The sequence below is a fragment of the Cupressus sempervirens genome, chromosome 4 (assembly GCF_028749045.1).
Source record: "Cupressus sempervirens isolate cs-2001-9-10 chromosome 4, ASM2874904v1, whole genome shotgun sequence".
In the NCBI taxonomy this organism is placed as follows: domain Eukaryota; kingdom Viridiplantae; phylum Streptophyta; class Pinopsida; order Cupressales; family Cupressaceae; genus Cupressus; species Cupressus sempervirens.
This window is the reverse complement of record NC_143121.1, coordinates 128,142,294-128,158,433: the sequence shown is the minus strand read 5'-3', so window position 1 is coordinate 128,158,433 and position 16,140 is coordinate 128,142,294. Positions and strand designations below refer to the sequence as shown.

At 35.2% G+C, this 16,140-nt stretch overlaps 1 pseudogene; it reads left to right on the top strand.

Moving 5' to 3' along the window:
- The window catches only part of LOC149560267 (ferric reduction oxidase 2-like), a 55,087-nt pseudogene extending 43,634 nt beyond the window's left edge, over positions 1–11,453 (top strand).
- The last annotated feature ends 4,687 nt before the right edge of the window (positions 11,454–16,140 follow it).

Sequence of the window (16,140 nt, the reverse complement as noted above, 5' to 3'; positions counted from 1 at the left end):
ATGGTTGTTGGGATTCTTGGTAGGAATCTTTTGGATTTGGTGGTGCGACATGATATCAAGGGGATTAAGCCTTCTACGACTCTACCTCCCAAGGTTCTCCAACAATTTGTTGATGATACCTTTCTTTATGGAATATCATCCATAAGAGAGGAAAAGGTCTGGAAAAGGACTCTGAATGGATATGTTGAAGTGTCGGGACAACATATAATTGATAAAAAAAGTAAATTATATTTTTGCAATATGGAGAAGGATATTCAAAAAAGAATTACTAGGGAATTGGAATGTTAGGTTGCCTCTCTCCTTGACACTTATCTAGGTCCCCCCCTCATAGTCAAGGAAGTGACCGCTTAATTCTGGAATACAATGGTGGAGAGGATGTAGAGGAAGCTAGTAGGTTCAAAGGGGAAGGTCTTAAGAAATGCTAGTAAGCTTCAATTACTCATGGTTTCTTTACGAGGTATCCTAGTTTACTTCTTATCTTTATTTAATATATCTAGTAAATTTAGATATATGATTGAGAAGATACAATGTAACTTCTTATGGACAGGAGTGGAGGAAAAGAAGAAGCTAAGCTTGGTTAGTTGGGACAAATTTTGTAAGCCAAAATTCCTAGGAGATTTGAACTTGATAAGAATTGGAGATCTCAATGAATCCCTCATGATGAAGGTGGGTAAAAAAGTCCTCCCCTTGGTGCCACATTATGAGTGCTAAGTATTTGAATTCCTAACTTTTTTCCTAGACTCTTTCTAGTGAAGATCTTCCAACTAGTTTAAAGATATGTAATAACATCACAAAGATAAAGAAATATTTGAAATGGGACATACAATGGACCTTGGGAGATGGTAAACATATCAAATTTTGGAAGGAAAGATGGTTGGGGAAAAGTCCTTTAGAAGAAACAAATTTTTCCTCTTTAAAAGGAATGGTGGAGACTGAGATAGGAGAAATGGTAAAAGACCACTTCCAAAATAATCAATGGAAGACATTCAACGTAGATAACTTAGATGGGATGAGCAGAGCCTTAGCTAAAGAGCTTAATATCTAGCTGAAGGGGATTTGTATCCCTTCCTTCTTGGGGGAAGACAAAATAATATGGGAAAAAAGTCAAATAGGGAATTTAGTTTGAAATCTTCTTGTACTTCCCTAGATGGTGATATGGGAAATCTGGAGTGGAAAAATAGCTAGCACCCTCACTTTCTACCCAAAATCAATATTTTCTGGTGTTTAGTCATGCACAATAGTGTTCTCATCATTGATAACCTCAAGAGGTGTAGATTTTAGATGTATAATAGGTGTGTGTTATGCTATAAGGAGGAAGAGTCCATCCCACACCTCTTCATTCACTTCCCTTACTTTTGGCAAAGTATTTTTGGGCAGATTGGATTATCATGGGTTTTTCACCATTCAATCTCCCAATTTATTCCTTGGTGGTAGTTCCCTCTCCACCACCCCATGATAAAATGGTCTAGAAGGCTATCCCCTAATATGTATGCTAGAACTTATGGAAAGAACAAAATAATTTCATATTTAGATATAAAGATACCCCCTAGGGGTGGCCATTCACAAATGTATGGGAGGAATAAGTGAAGGGGCCATGATATGGAAGTGGAAATCTCCTTCGCACCTCCCAATCTATGTTGAGTGGGCTTGGGAAAGAGTGTGGGGCATTAATCAAATTATTGAGAGAATGGGTAATTCTTAGATAAGCCATAGGATTTAAACTAAATGGAAACCACTCCCCCCCTCCTAAATTAGTTGAAGTTGAATTTTGATGGATCTAAGTGGGAGGAGGGAGCCACTGTAGGAGGAACAGTCCAAAATTCTCTAGGTGTTGGTATCAGAGGATACTCTAGGAAATGTTGAAGTGTCTCGAGCAATGAGGCTAAGGCATTTGGGCTTCTGTGGGGGGTCAAGTTAGCTAAGAGCATGTGAAATCAAAATTTGATTATGGAGTGAGACTCTATGATTTTCATTAAAGATGCTAAGGAAAAGAATAAGATGTAATGGAATGCCACATTAATCATTAGGGATGCCCAGTATATCCTAAATAGTCTCAATGATGTTAGGATACAACACCTATACATGGAAGGGAACTAGGTGGTGGACAATTCGGTAGGATATAGACATGGAATTATTAATATGTTGGTTAACAATTTGTCTCCCTTATTTTTTGGGTTTATACCTTGACTCTTGAATTGCCCAATGGCTCATGGGGAGAAAAGAGGTTAACAATAGAATGGGTTAGTATAGTAATTATCAAAGACCCCTAAATTGGAAGGTACAACTCCCTTATAAATGCAAGATTTGCAATGAATTTTGTTTTTCAAGTTTTGGGGGTGTGCTCTTAACTTGAGAGTAGAAGAGAAAAACACAAAATTGCTTAACAAATTAAACAATCTAGGCAAGTGAAAATGAGGACTTACTCACAATATACAATCTATTCCTACTTAAATGAAAGGAATAGAAACATGCATAAACAATTACAACAAGAGGAGAAAAAGAAAGGATGGTAAAATGGGTAATTACTGGATTATAGAGTTAACTGATCTCTAAACAATACCCAAATTATCTATCTCCTAGTCACTCCATCCACCAATATCCAGCCTCCTTATGCAATGAACTATACTACACATGAAATATGGCATACAACATAAAGAACAAAAGGATGCTTATGTTGAAGAAAGTAAATCATACAATCTATTGAGTGAAGGAAATAAAGCCAAGTTCATTTGTGTTCATTCAATTTTCAACCATAGAACATTCATTCCAACCACTATACCGAAACTAAATGAACAACATAATTAAAATTGGACTCAAAGTCACACATAGTAGTCCCAGCTACATGAGTTTGCCCATAAGTAAATTTTTTCATTCTGATTAACTTCACAAAAGGCTACATATATAGGCCTTCTCAAAATAGATAGTTACAATAGATGATTGCATCACAACACATCTCTAAACAAAATAAGCTAAAAATAGGACAAGCTAGAATCATTTTCCATTACATAGACTAAAAAATTCCATGAATGGATACAAAATGAAAGAAGAGAGAGAATGCTAGATGTCTAGGAAAAGCATCAGATCATCAGATCATCATGTCTTCTTAGGAGTAACTACTTTGGTTCTATAAGATTTCATAGCATTAGTTACTTTTTCTAGTTCCTTGACATTTGGAATGATGATATTGTTAGCTTGAATCATCTAGTAGTCATGCATTTTAGTTAGTTCATCAATTCTAGCGACCCTTAACTAGAACTTCTCTGATTCTCTTCTTATGATTAAGTCTACTGCTAAGAGTTCTTGGATCTTTGACATTTGGAAATTGAGTAGATCAACTTCATCGACAGATTCCAAGAACTTTTACTTCATCCTCTCAATATCCACAAGCTTACCATTAGTAGACACAAAGGACTCTATATTTAGTATCTTTGGATATTGGAATAATTTCTCAATAACCTTCTACACCAAGTCATGCACATCCTTGAGCTCCTTTGCAAATCTTATAAAGCTCTCTATAATAAACTCCAAGGATTGTTTGCAGTGAAACAATGCCTCCTTGCCTATCATGAGGATTACAAGGGTGATGGAAACATTGGTATACATGTCAATAACCTCTTGCAGTAGGGCCAACTACTCTATTAGTCCATCTGCTACTTGTTGTATAATGGTCTTGTTAGAATATATAGTCCACTGATATAACACAGGGGGGCGAGGGGGGGGGGTGTGAATTAGTTATCCAACTATTATCACAATTATCAACCTTACTAAAACTTAACCATATGAATAATATAAACTAAAACCACAACAAGATACTGATACAAAATAACACTAGATATGTTAACTAGGGAAACCCTTGATTAGAGGGAAAACCTTAGTGGGGATGGTACCCACAAGATGATGTACTAATATAAATTCTCCTTGTTAGAGGATGGACCCTGTAGTTTATGAATACATTAAGTACTTATGAGTCCCTGTTAGGAGATTTTGAATCCATTTTAGGAGATTCCAACCCTATTAGGAGTTGTGCAAACCTTATTAGGAGTTGTGGAAGATAGATGGACCCACTACCCAAAAAACTTCAAGGGAAAGACCAATGAACCCATCTCTGTATTATTCCTTATAGAATAATAGAATTGTACCATACTGTTCCTTCCTCTTTCTTTGTCCTATCAACCAAACTTCTACTCCTTTTTATCTTGTAACCAGATCACAAATCTCACATCCAATAATCCCTTGGATCGCTTATACACACTTACTAAGCACTCCACTCCTTTTCACATTTTGCACTTTATACAATGAACACAACACTTCTACTATCATTACAAACAAGGAAAACATATTTTCTTTATACCATATCTTCATAATAATTCCTTAAGTTAGCCTTGAGGCTTTCCCAATTAATTATAATAAGATAATTAATTAATTACAATTACAATAACACTATCAGCTCACAGTCTATACAAAACTTCACACGTATGATACTAGGGCTTGTGCACTTGCTGACACCTTCAAATAACTATCCTTTTTCATTACTTGACTGCACATCTTCTCATTGCATCTCAAATGTAAGATAGAAAACAAACATCAGGAATTGCTTTCCCAATACCATGTCTGACGTAGTGCAAGGTAGGAGAATCCCCAAAGGAGATGTCCTAATCCCCATCAAATAACCACTTAGCAAAAACACAATAGAAAGAAGAAAAATGCAAGATCTAATACCAAATCACAACTCTTTATTTATAAAATATAATTGATTACATGCAATATGCCCGATGATAAGGCCTTTTGGGTTAGGGCCAAATACAAACAACAATTACAAAACAATTAGTTATGTAAGATCTAACAAGATCCAACTTACAAACGCAATCTTAGCTAATCTAGATACACAACTGGAAAAAAAACACCAAGAAGAATCACACTGTACCCTTAGGTCCACTAAGAAATCCTCTGGTTTCTAAGCCACAACCCTAGCTCTTCCAAATTTGCATTTATCTTCCTTCTCCCAAACTCTGTCCCCAAAGACTCAATAAGACCCTTATTTATACTTGCCAAAATGACTTACAAAACATTCTAGAACATACAAAATAGGAAGGCCAACCCAACAACAGTTAGGACACATCCCAAGGAAAGATCTCATCATAAATGTCACGGTTGAAATAGATCCCACAAGTTGGCTCACACCAAAAATCCAGAAATCATGTCCAAATTGCTAACACTTGGCATAAATAGGAAAAATTGACACATGGAAAGTCACTTGACACATGAAGAGTCACTTGACACACACTATGGAACTTAATACACACTACAAAATGAGATGGGATAACATGCTAACTTGACGTGGGATAACCTGAACTCAACTTAAACTACAAAATTATTGGCACTCAGCAATTGAAACAACTTGGCAATGACTAAAACTCATTAACAACTATCAGAATGAGTAGGATAACATGCCAACCCAGGATGCTCCCACATCAAACACCCCAAGTTCAAAAAGATGATCTAGACACTGGAAGAACATCTTCTAGATTCAACAAATAAATCCCAAACTGGCTCTTCACATACATGTCCTCCAAGTCTTCAACTTGCACACTCTTTCCTTTGTTTTTCTTCTTCTTCTTCACATCCACCATAGGTGTTCTATAGGTCTACTTTCCATGCTGATCTCCAACCTTCTCAAAATCTTCCAACTCAACTTGGCTGCCAATACTCAAGTTACTCTTACCAAGCTCTTCATTCTACAAAGGAATCAGGAAAAACTTCATACTACCTTTCTCAACAGTAAACACATTCTTGACATAATCATGCACAACCCTACAATCATACTGCTAAGGTCTACCAATTAACACATGACAACTATTCATATCCACAATATCAAACAACACTTGATCCTTATACTACCCAATCTGGAAATCAACAAGGCATTGCTCCCTCACTTCCAAAGCATGCTCACCTTGCAACCAGCCAATTTGATAAGGATAAGGATGTCTCACTTTCTTCAAACCAAGCTTCTGAAGCATATCTTTAGCAATAAGGTTATCAGTACTACCACCATCTACAATCACCTTGTAGATTTTGCCACTAGACTTACAGTAAGTCTTGAACAAACTAGTCCTCTAACATTAGACCAACCAATACTCGCTGAGCCAACAAACTTTCTCCTTGCTTAGGCTGATTGTCTTGGACATCAACCTCATTAACAATAGTAGCTGTCCTACCACTCAGAAATTCAAAATATCTATGCCCTTCTTTACCACATCTAAAATAATTACCTTTAAACTCACCTCTACCTATCCTTCTTTTCTAACCAATAGGTTCTGGTTCACTTTCAACACTCGGTTTAGCTTGTGCTAAGCTATCTTGTTTCTCCTTTCCTCAAGGATTTCTTTGATGTTTCCTCTTCAACTTCTCTTCTACTCTCAAAGCATACTGATAAGCATCCTCAACCAAAGGAATATTCAACATACCAACCTCATCCTGAATATTGGATCTTAAACCATTGATATACCAAGCTACCTTTTCCTTTGATAATTCTCTGTGTCTAGACCAAATAGTCAACTTGTAGAACTCCTCAGTATAATCATTCATAGACATATCTTTCTATTTCAGATTTTGAAACTTCTTAAACAACTCAAGTTCATAATCAATAGGAATGAACTTAGCCTTCAACTTAGTCACCATCAATATCCATCTAGAGATCTTCATTTCACCTTCCTCCTATCTATCTCTTTGCAATTCCTTCCACCAAAGGGCAGCATGTCCCTTCAACTTAGTTTGTACCAACCTCACTCTGAGTGGATCCTTAATATCCTCAAGCTTAGAGTAGTCTTCTAATTCTCCAATCCAATCAATTAGGTGTTTAGGATTCAAAGCACCTAAAAAATTAAAAACCTCCATCTTATGCTTCAGCTTCAAAAGAGATCCAGGTCAAGCAAATTGATGAGCTCTAATTCCAATGGGTCTCTTCACATGATTAGTTCTATCCTCACCACTTAATCCAACAACTTCAAAAGCTTTGACAACTTCTTCATAACTACCTCCAGTACCCACATGCCTAGGTACACCACCTAAAGCACTCATGATTTCAGCAATCATGTCACTCTTCATTAATGCTATCTATACTAATACATTTGGCATCGATTTTTGACGGCTATGTGTCACAATTATGATAGAAATTTGTCACCATTGTGACAGTAATAAACATCGTTGTTTTTTAGTCACAAATTACAACGTCTATCCTATATCGTCACAATTACGACACCTATCCATTGCTATGCAACCACTTTATTGTGACATCAACCTCATCACAATTCTTGTGGTTGATGTCGCAATTGCGATGGAAACCCCAAAAATTGTGATGACAATTGCCGTCGCAGCTACATCAACCCCATCCCAATTCTTGTGGAGGACATTGTAATTGCGATGGACACCCTAGCAATTGTGATGGTAGATGGCATCGCCGCTACAACAACCATGTTACAATGCTAGTAGTTGATGTCACAATTGCTATGGGTACAAAGTAAAACAAAAACAAAAATTTCCTTAGTTGAATCCTGATTGCAATATCACAAGTATCTAGTACTCCAGGTGTTGCATACCTTTGTTTTTGTATCCATTGTTTTAGAATCTTCACAAACACTTAAAGTTTCAAGAATGATCTAGGTACAACATGGTGAGACATATTTTCATATTATATATATCCTAGATCCACATAACTTCATTCCAATTGCATCATAGCATCACTTTCAGATTGAATAGGAATGCCTTAATAGTAGCTAATACATTTCCATACATATATTATTCCAAAAGTAACCTCAATGATATGTGTAGGACTATACAAGTTCTAATTTTTGAATAATTGTGCACATAGATACACCACAAACATTTATCCTGATATACAAGAGCTATTCAAATCTAAATATAATGTTGACTTCATCAAGAATATGCAACATCATATTTGTGTCATATCAAAATTAAGTCTTTAATAATTAATTGTGAACATGGCACTGAGAAAACATTGGTAACAAAGGTTTCTTCTGATGTGCAGCTATTATCCTGGACTAAAATAGGATTTTCAAATATAGCTGGAGAGATTACTTTGTCAGCAAACCTAATAATTTGGTTGACATTGATAAAACTCAACAGACAACATTTCTTTGAATTCTTCTACTACACTCACCACCTGTATTTGATATTCATCATCTTCTTTGCACTGCACGTTGGAGACATGGCATTCTCTCTTGCACTACCTAGAATTTTCCTTTTTCTTCTTGACCATTATCTCCGGTTTCTCCAGTCACAAAAAACTGTACATGTTATATATGCCAGAAAACTATCTTCAAGCATAGTACAACTGGCTATTGCAAAGCACCCAAGTAAGTATACATGCCTTATTAAACTCAATTTGTTTATGTACAAATAAAAATAGGTGGACTTTGAGTGGAAAAGATACAAATAAAACAATGTTTAGTTTCAATTTATATTTATCTTGCATAAGCACTTTTATTCACGAACCAAATCATTTTAGGGCTCACAGATTGCAAAGTAAGGAATCCATTATTTTGTGTTTCTATGAACTGAGTTATGTGCATTTATATCAGATTCTCATTCACATCGAACTATGTTATTCTAACAAAAATTTTAAGCATATTTGAAGATATTTTATACCCCCTTGAACCTTAGGAGGAGTTTGTTGGTCATTCATTTAACTTATGTTGATTATTTTCACATCATTTGACAAAAGGCTCATTCAAACATTTTAAGATAGTTTTTGAAAAGCTGTCAGAGTATTAGTATGTCTATTTTCAACTTTTGAAGTTTTTAAAGGATTTTGAGATCGTTTCTCGTCTTAATATTTTTGTTCTGTGTTAACTGTCATTACAGGTTTGTCCAATTCTTTAGGGAATAAGGTAGAGTTTCAATCTGATCTTTAATTTTTTTTTGATTATTGGGAGACCAAGGATGGTTAGGAACTTTATGATATTGTTCTATTTGAAGTTTTGATCTGCCAGTAAATGTAATCGCTAACCATAATTTACAATTTCATTTACATACCTAAAACTTATAATTTTGTATACCTTATTTATACAACATTTTATTGTCATATGCATATGAATATGAGAAGATCAACAAGTCTACTATGGAAACACAAGTTAAGTACATACAATGTAAATTAGTCAAGACACTCTTCGACTAAGCAACTTCTATACATGCAAGGCTGGTGTATAACCCTATGAGTGTTATTCTTTTGAACCTTCCTTTTATATCACGTTCAGAATGGCATCCTTTCGACATTGTTTCTACTTCAAGCATTGACTCAGACCAATTCTCTATACTAATCAAGTGCCAATGAGGATGGACCAAAAAGCTTGACAACTTCATGGAATGTATAAACTCTGTGGAGAGACCTTCACATCTTCAAGCAGCTATTGAAGGTCCTTCTGGTCAAGCTTCTAGTGACTTCTTAAGGTATCAAATTATCTGTTCAATTTTATTATTATATGGTAAGATTTTAGATTATCATGGTGAGAAAACATAAGCTAGAACATATATTATATTGTGCATATATTTGGGCATTAGTCGACTTAAATCAAGATACAAGATATGCTTAAAAGGTGCTGATACAGTTAAAAAGCCTTGATAACTCCTACAATTAGTTACTCAAGAGAAAATACTATAACTTGACCAGGGACCATTATAGTTTTTTTCAAAAATGTTGAAAATATGCCTTATTCATCCAACATAAAATGTAAAATATGTAATCTCAATTATGTTCATCTGTGCAGGTATGAAGCATTGGTACTGATCGGTGGAGGGAGTGGAATAGCCCCACTGCTGAGCATTTTATCAGAAACATTGCATTGGCATAACATTAACAATGGAAACCATGTTCCTAGGGAAGTCCTCCTCATATACTTAGTCAAAAAAGTTGAAGATCTGTGTGTCCTAAATCTAATATCTCCCTCAAGTATCTGTCCAAATTATTCTAGGCTGGTGAAAGTAGAGGTGCAAGCATATGTAACTCAGGCAAAAACCCCAGATACTGAAATGGGAAAGCTGGATGTAGAGGGAATACCTTCACCTACTGAAATATTTGTTAACAATGACCACAACAAAGGAGGAAAAATCTTCGAGGTAGATACATGTATGGGTTCTCTAAATTCTATAACAAGCACACACAATACTTTATGGCATGCAACAATAATTGCTTCTGCATTGTTAGGATATATTATATTGAGCATTGTACTAAATCACTTCTATATATACCCATTGGATAACAACACTTACACTTTGTTCCCATGGTGGGCCAGAGGACTTATAACATTTTTGTGCATGAGTTTGGGGATTCTAATCTTTGGAGGCTTAGCTTATATGGTTTGGAAAAGAGTTCAAACCAAGAAAGTCCACAAGTCAACACAAGAGATGTATGAGATGCAATCGAGAGGCAATATAGGGGAGCAACAAAGCGACACCATTTTAAGTGGATGCAATATACATTATCATCAATGACCTAATCTTCAAGGTAACTTCATTTCTTGTGTAATAAAAAAAGATTTCACCCCTTATGGATCTGCTATGGAAATCATGGAAGGATGCCACCCGATTGTTTGTTCACCATCTATAACTAAGAAAAGCAACTGGCTATGCTGAAACTTGGACTAGGGGAAATTCAAAATTTTTATACTGGGCTTACATGGGTCTAGCACTAAGCTATAAAGAATTCATGAAACACACAATATATTTTATATTTTATATTTTTTAATTTTATCTATCTAAAAATGTCAGAAAAGTGCAAAACCATACATGCTTTCTAATTTCTAGTAGAAAAGTAGGAGTTTCCATTGCAAGTCAAATTATGATATTGCTATTAGGATTCAACCATGTAGTTTTTGGGTCAAATTCAATGATCCATGTTTCATGAGTAATGGTTCACAAGAGCCCATCTCTCATGAGAATGAATGGAACACTCAACATTCATTGCACTCACTGACCCATGAATGGAACACCTAGATGCAATGAGTGTGAAGTGTTCCATTCACTCTCATGAGAGATGGGCTCTTCTAAACCACTATTCATCAAACATGGGCTAATGTGTTTGACCCAATAACTACACAATTGAATCTTGATAGCAATATCACAAGTATCTAGTACTCCAAGTGTTGCATACCTTTGTTTTTGTATCCACTATTTTATATGGCTCTATTATGAACTAAAACATTCTTGTAGTTTTCTTGACCCAAATACTTATAATTATTCTTTGTGATTGGCATGTCAAATTGGAAGACATCATTGGAAAATTTGGTTTGGAAATGGATGGAAAAACTGTGGGTGTTATAGTTTGTGGACCAGAAAGTATGCAGGAAAGTGTAGCATCAGCCTGCAGGAGTCACACTTCCTTATTGAGTTTCAAATCCTCTGTTGCACTGGATTTTCACTCTATTAGTTACACTCTCTAGTCAAGTCTTCTCACAAGATTTGAAGTCCTACCTGCTTTTCTTTCTCAAATGCACTTGTGTATGCAAAAAAAAAATTATACTTTGAACATTCACCATACTTCATAAATTTACCTATATCATGTCCAATAATTCATAGACCCCACATAGTATTTTCCTCTTTACCAAACTCTATAGTTTTCCTGAGTACTATGTAACTTTTATGTAATGAATTTAATAAGAATGATATACTTTGAGCCATTTTGGAGGTTTTCACTTTTTTCTTTGTCTAACTTTTCCTTATGGTATCAGCTGAGCATTCTCACAAATGCATCAAGAATTAAAAATAAAAAGAAATTTCAAGATTATGGAAGATTTTGGATGATGTCAAAATACTAAGAATAGGTGCCAATTATTTGGATAAATATGTAATAAATTTTTATGTACACAACATTAGAAAAAAATTAAACACATAAACGAGGGACACTGATCTCCTTTCCCTCTATACAAACATTTGATAATAACAATAATGTGTATTCCATATCTATTTTTAATTGGATTAAGAAGAAAAGTTAACAACATTGTTCCAGCAGAATCACAGTAGCTTCATGAACAAAATAACTATAGCAACAACATTACAACAGGAGGAGAAAAGCCCAAAGGAAACTAAGATCCAAGGTAAAAAGGATAAGCCTCGAATTGAAAGTACCAATAAAGGCGAGGAAGGAAGGACTACAAGTAACAAATAGGATCCTTTGAAGGATAATTTCATAGAGAGGGAATTAAGGAAGGATGGGGATCTTCTTGATAAAAAAGAAGGAAGAATTGTAGGATGCCCAAGATTGTGAATTGGATAAACATATGGTGAATTTGCCTAATGTGGACCAGAATGTTGGTGAGTTGGAAGGAAGGCTTTGATGCTATGGGGGAAAATGATTTAGTTGGGGGTCCAAAAGACACTAGGATTGGAGAAATTAATACTGAGCAGGCTAACTATGTCATTGATGTTCCTAATGATATGGGTAGGGAGGTATGAGAGAGAAATTTTGAATTTCTTCACAAAGCTAAATTGCGAGCTGATATTTCCCTAATGGTTGACAGTTGGATTTATAATGAGGTAATTTTTTTGAAAAGGATGGCTAGGAATTTGTAGGCTAGCCTAGAGAAAGAGAAAAATAAAAGGATGGAACTGGAAGCCAAGGTTGGTGACATTCTAGGTAAACTTTTGGATTATGAGACCAAACTTTGCTAGCTTATCAAAAATAGTGAGTAGAATATGAATATGGTGACTTCTATTCTCTATGCTACTACTACTAGTCTAGGTAAGAGAAGTGCAAAAGAAATTATGTCTCCTTCTAGTATCTCTTTTAGTGGTGGTCCTAGTAAGCATACTAGGTTGAGCACAAAGAAGGCAATTGAGGCAGCTCCTAGTTCAATTGTGAAGGACTCTATTGAAGAAGTGGCTAGCCTTGGGAGGAACTTGGCTAAGGCTATGAAAGAGCTAGCCTAGTGTTGTGTTGCTTCTTTTTGTCTTTTTGATCGAGGAATAGTGGATTTCTATGACCATGTGAAATGGAAGAGAGCTGGAATGGGAGTTTTAGCAATCTCACACAAGAACAAAGTCAAAAACAATTTGTTAAATATTCTTCTTCCCCCCAAAAGGGGCAACATGGGGTTGGAATGAGGAAATTCAAATAGTTCACTTGCTACCAGTCTATAGTTAAGAAGTTCCTACCTCGTCTATAGTGGCAGTAAGCATTCGCCCATACTTACCCTTACTGCCACTATAGAAATTTTAAAAAACAATATACTTTTCTACTTGGATAAGGAAAATTGAGCATGAAGATAATACTTACCTTACCCATAATATTGCATTGTCGACTTATTACCACCCATTCATAAGTTTTCCCATCAAAATAGCACACAATTTTCATACCTGCCCATATACCTTCACAAGAAAAAAAAAAAAAATGGCATTAGGACTAGATTTGTATACTGCTTAAACAATCCATGATACAAAAAAGTGGAAATCAAAGTAAGGTTTGCGATTTTTTATGAAGATTGAACTCTCCAATTTAGGCTCAGTTACAATGAGGTGAGACGCTGAGTATGATATTTTTGACCCTGATTATATTATTCATAAGCTTTCTTGTCTTTTCCACATTCCATGAGCATTCTATATTATTTGTCACAACAAATTTTATTAACTCATTATGTGAATAAAAAAATGATTATTAACTAACTATTTATCTATGTGCATTTGATGTTTTGATACAATGAACTAAATTTGATGACACTAAATACAAATTTATGTCAATTAGTATTTTATTATTTTACGAATATCCATGACTTGATATCTTGTTAGTCTAAATCTTTTCCATAGGTCCTCCTATTCGAATAATTTATAAATAAGATTGGTAAAATTGATTGTGTTTTGCAAATCATATACATGCAATATTTTAATTATTTCTATTGACTTGAATTATGATCTTTTGATTTTGACATTGTCTAACTACAATCTATTGGCATGAGGTGGATGCTAGTTAGTCTTTTTCCCCTCTCGCTTGTTGAGTTAGGCATCATTTGGAAAAGGGAGGCTGATCATGATAGTGAGGAAATTGTACTATAAATTTTAAGAACTTGTACACATGCATCAATCGTAAGTTGATTGTATGATAATGTAGGGTAGAAACACAAAGGTTTTCTCAAGTGTCATCACAAGTATCTGTACTCTCATTGCCTTTCTATCATTGCATGAGATCCAATGAAACATAGGGACTCATTGTTTCCCTAGTTAATTATGATAATCATATCATTGGTGATAACACAGTCCCAAGACAGTGTTGAGATCCAAGGATGCAATAAAAAATCTACAAGTTTAGAACTTCATGACAGTTCAAAGCATGAAGCCTTAAATGCATAGGACAACAGTCTAAACATAGGACAAAATAGAGAAAAAATTAGTATCTTATTGAGCTTCACTTTGTTTCGAGAATAGTTTAATATTCTCTACTAAACAGGGCCAACCATGTGAAGGTGGAAGCCCATTTGGCCCCACCCCCCTCCCCCTAACATCACTCTACATTCCCCGTTAACATCTAACATTCATTCATTCTTTCAACCATTAATAAAATGTAACATTCAATCAATATCACATGATAACATTCATTAACACATTAGATTCATTAACATGCAACATTCATCAATATTCTACATTAACACATAATTCATGAACATTCATTAGCACATAATTAAATTCATTGAGACATAAAATTCAGTCATTATCAATTAAGGTATGTATATGACAATCATTTCTTTTTTTTCTTTCTATTTCTTTTTTCTATGTAAGCTCTAAAAGGAGTATCAGTGTCATCATCAATTCCCACCTCATCAGTTGTTTTGTTCTCTGTTCTTGATGATCTCACATTCCTATGCTGTTGCAAAGGGGGGTCCTCTGCAATAACAAATAAAAGAGTTAAATTAAAAATAATTTATTATAATTGTTACAAGTATTTAATTATTTTAAATAACATAACTGTGGCACTCTTTACCTAATCTGACCACATCATTTTGTCTGGACTCAACATCAACACACTCATGAACATCGACCCTTTGATCCTCTACAACTACTATACAAAATGTTACGTTAATCCAAACACCAATTGCAATTATATATAAAAAATTTAATAGCAAATGTATACCTCCACCACTAGGATGCACGTCATGCGAACCTTCAGCATCCACAGATTGTGTAGAAGGATTGTCAGGCTGCATTCCAACATCCTACGCATTGTTATCATTTCTTTCTTAAAACAGATGTACTCACTTTATATTGGAACTTAACATCAAATAGACTAATTGGTAAAGTATTCAATTTGAAATAAATTTCATTTAGGTTATTTACCTGTGGCTCAGATGCATCATTATTAGAACCTTCCACATTGATTTCAACTCGTAGCCATTCAGCCATGGCTCTACAACCTTGTTGGAAGCCAATTCTCTTATCCTCTTCTGTGAGGCATCTCTTGAACTCTGAGCCCTACATTTTTACATGGTATGGTGAATTTTACTTGCATTGTTTCATCAACCAATGGAGGGTAGTTAAAATATCAAAAGGAAATGGTAAATAGTTAGCAGGGTTTCCAACCATTGTTACACCTTATTTTGGTCATGTTGGAGTTGTTCTAAACTGTCTTTGGTGTTTGGGAGTCCTAGAGGATCCAATTGCACTCTTGGTTGGGTGTGTAGAATAAAGGTCAAGTGCTGCAATCTGCCCTGTGACTGGTAACAAAAAGTTTGCCTTAGACCTGATTTGTTTTGGGTTGTGTTGATGTTTTTTTTGGTTTCCATTTATATTAGAGGGTTGGAGTTGTCCAAAACACTTGGTGTCAAGGTTGGGTGTATGAGACCTTAAATGGTACAAGGGAGAAGTAGCTAGTATGCAGCCTTATGTGATGAGTTGGGTCCATGAATTAAAGGAGCAATTGTAATAGTAGATTAGTTCCTTGTTTGAACGTGAATCAAGCCTTGAATGTTCTTGTGGAGAACAGAGGATTGGGGTGATAAGTTGAATTGCTTAGTTGTTCCAAGGTGCTAGGAGTTTGTTGGTGCTTCCAAAGCGTGTTACTCTGCATCATATATAGGTGTGGAGGAACACTAAGATCCAAGTTGAGGATCAAGAGCATAGATAAGCTAGTATATCCTAGCATTT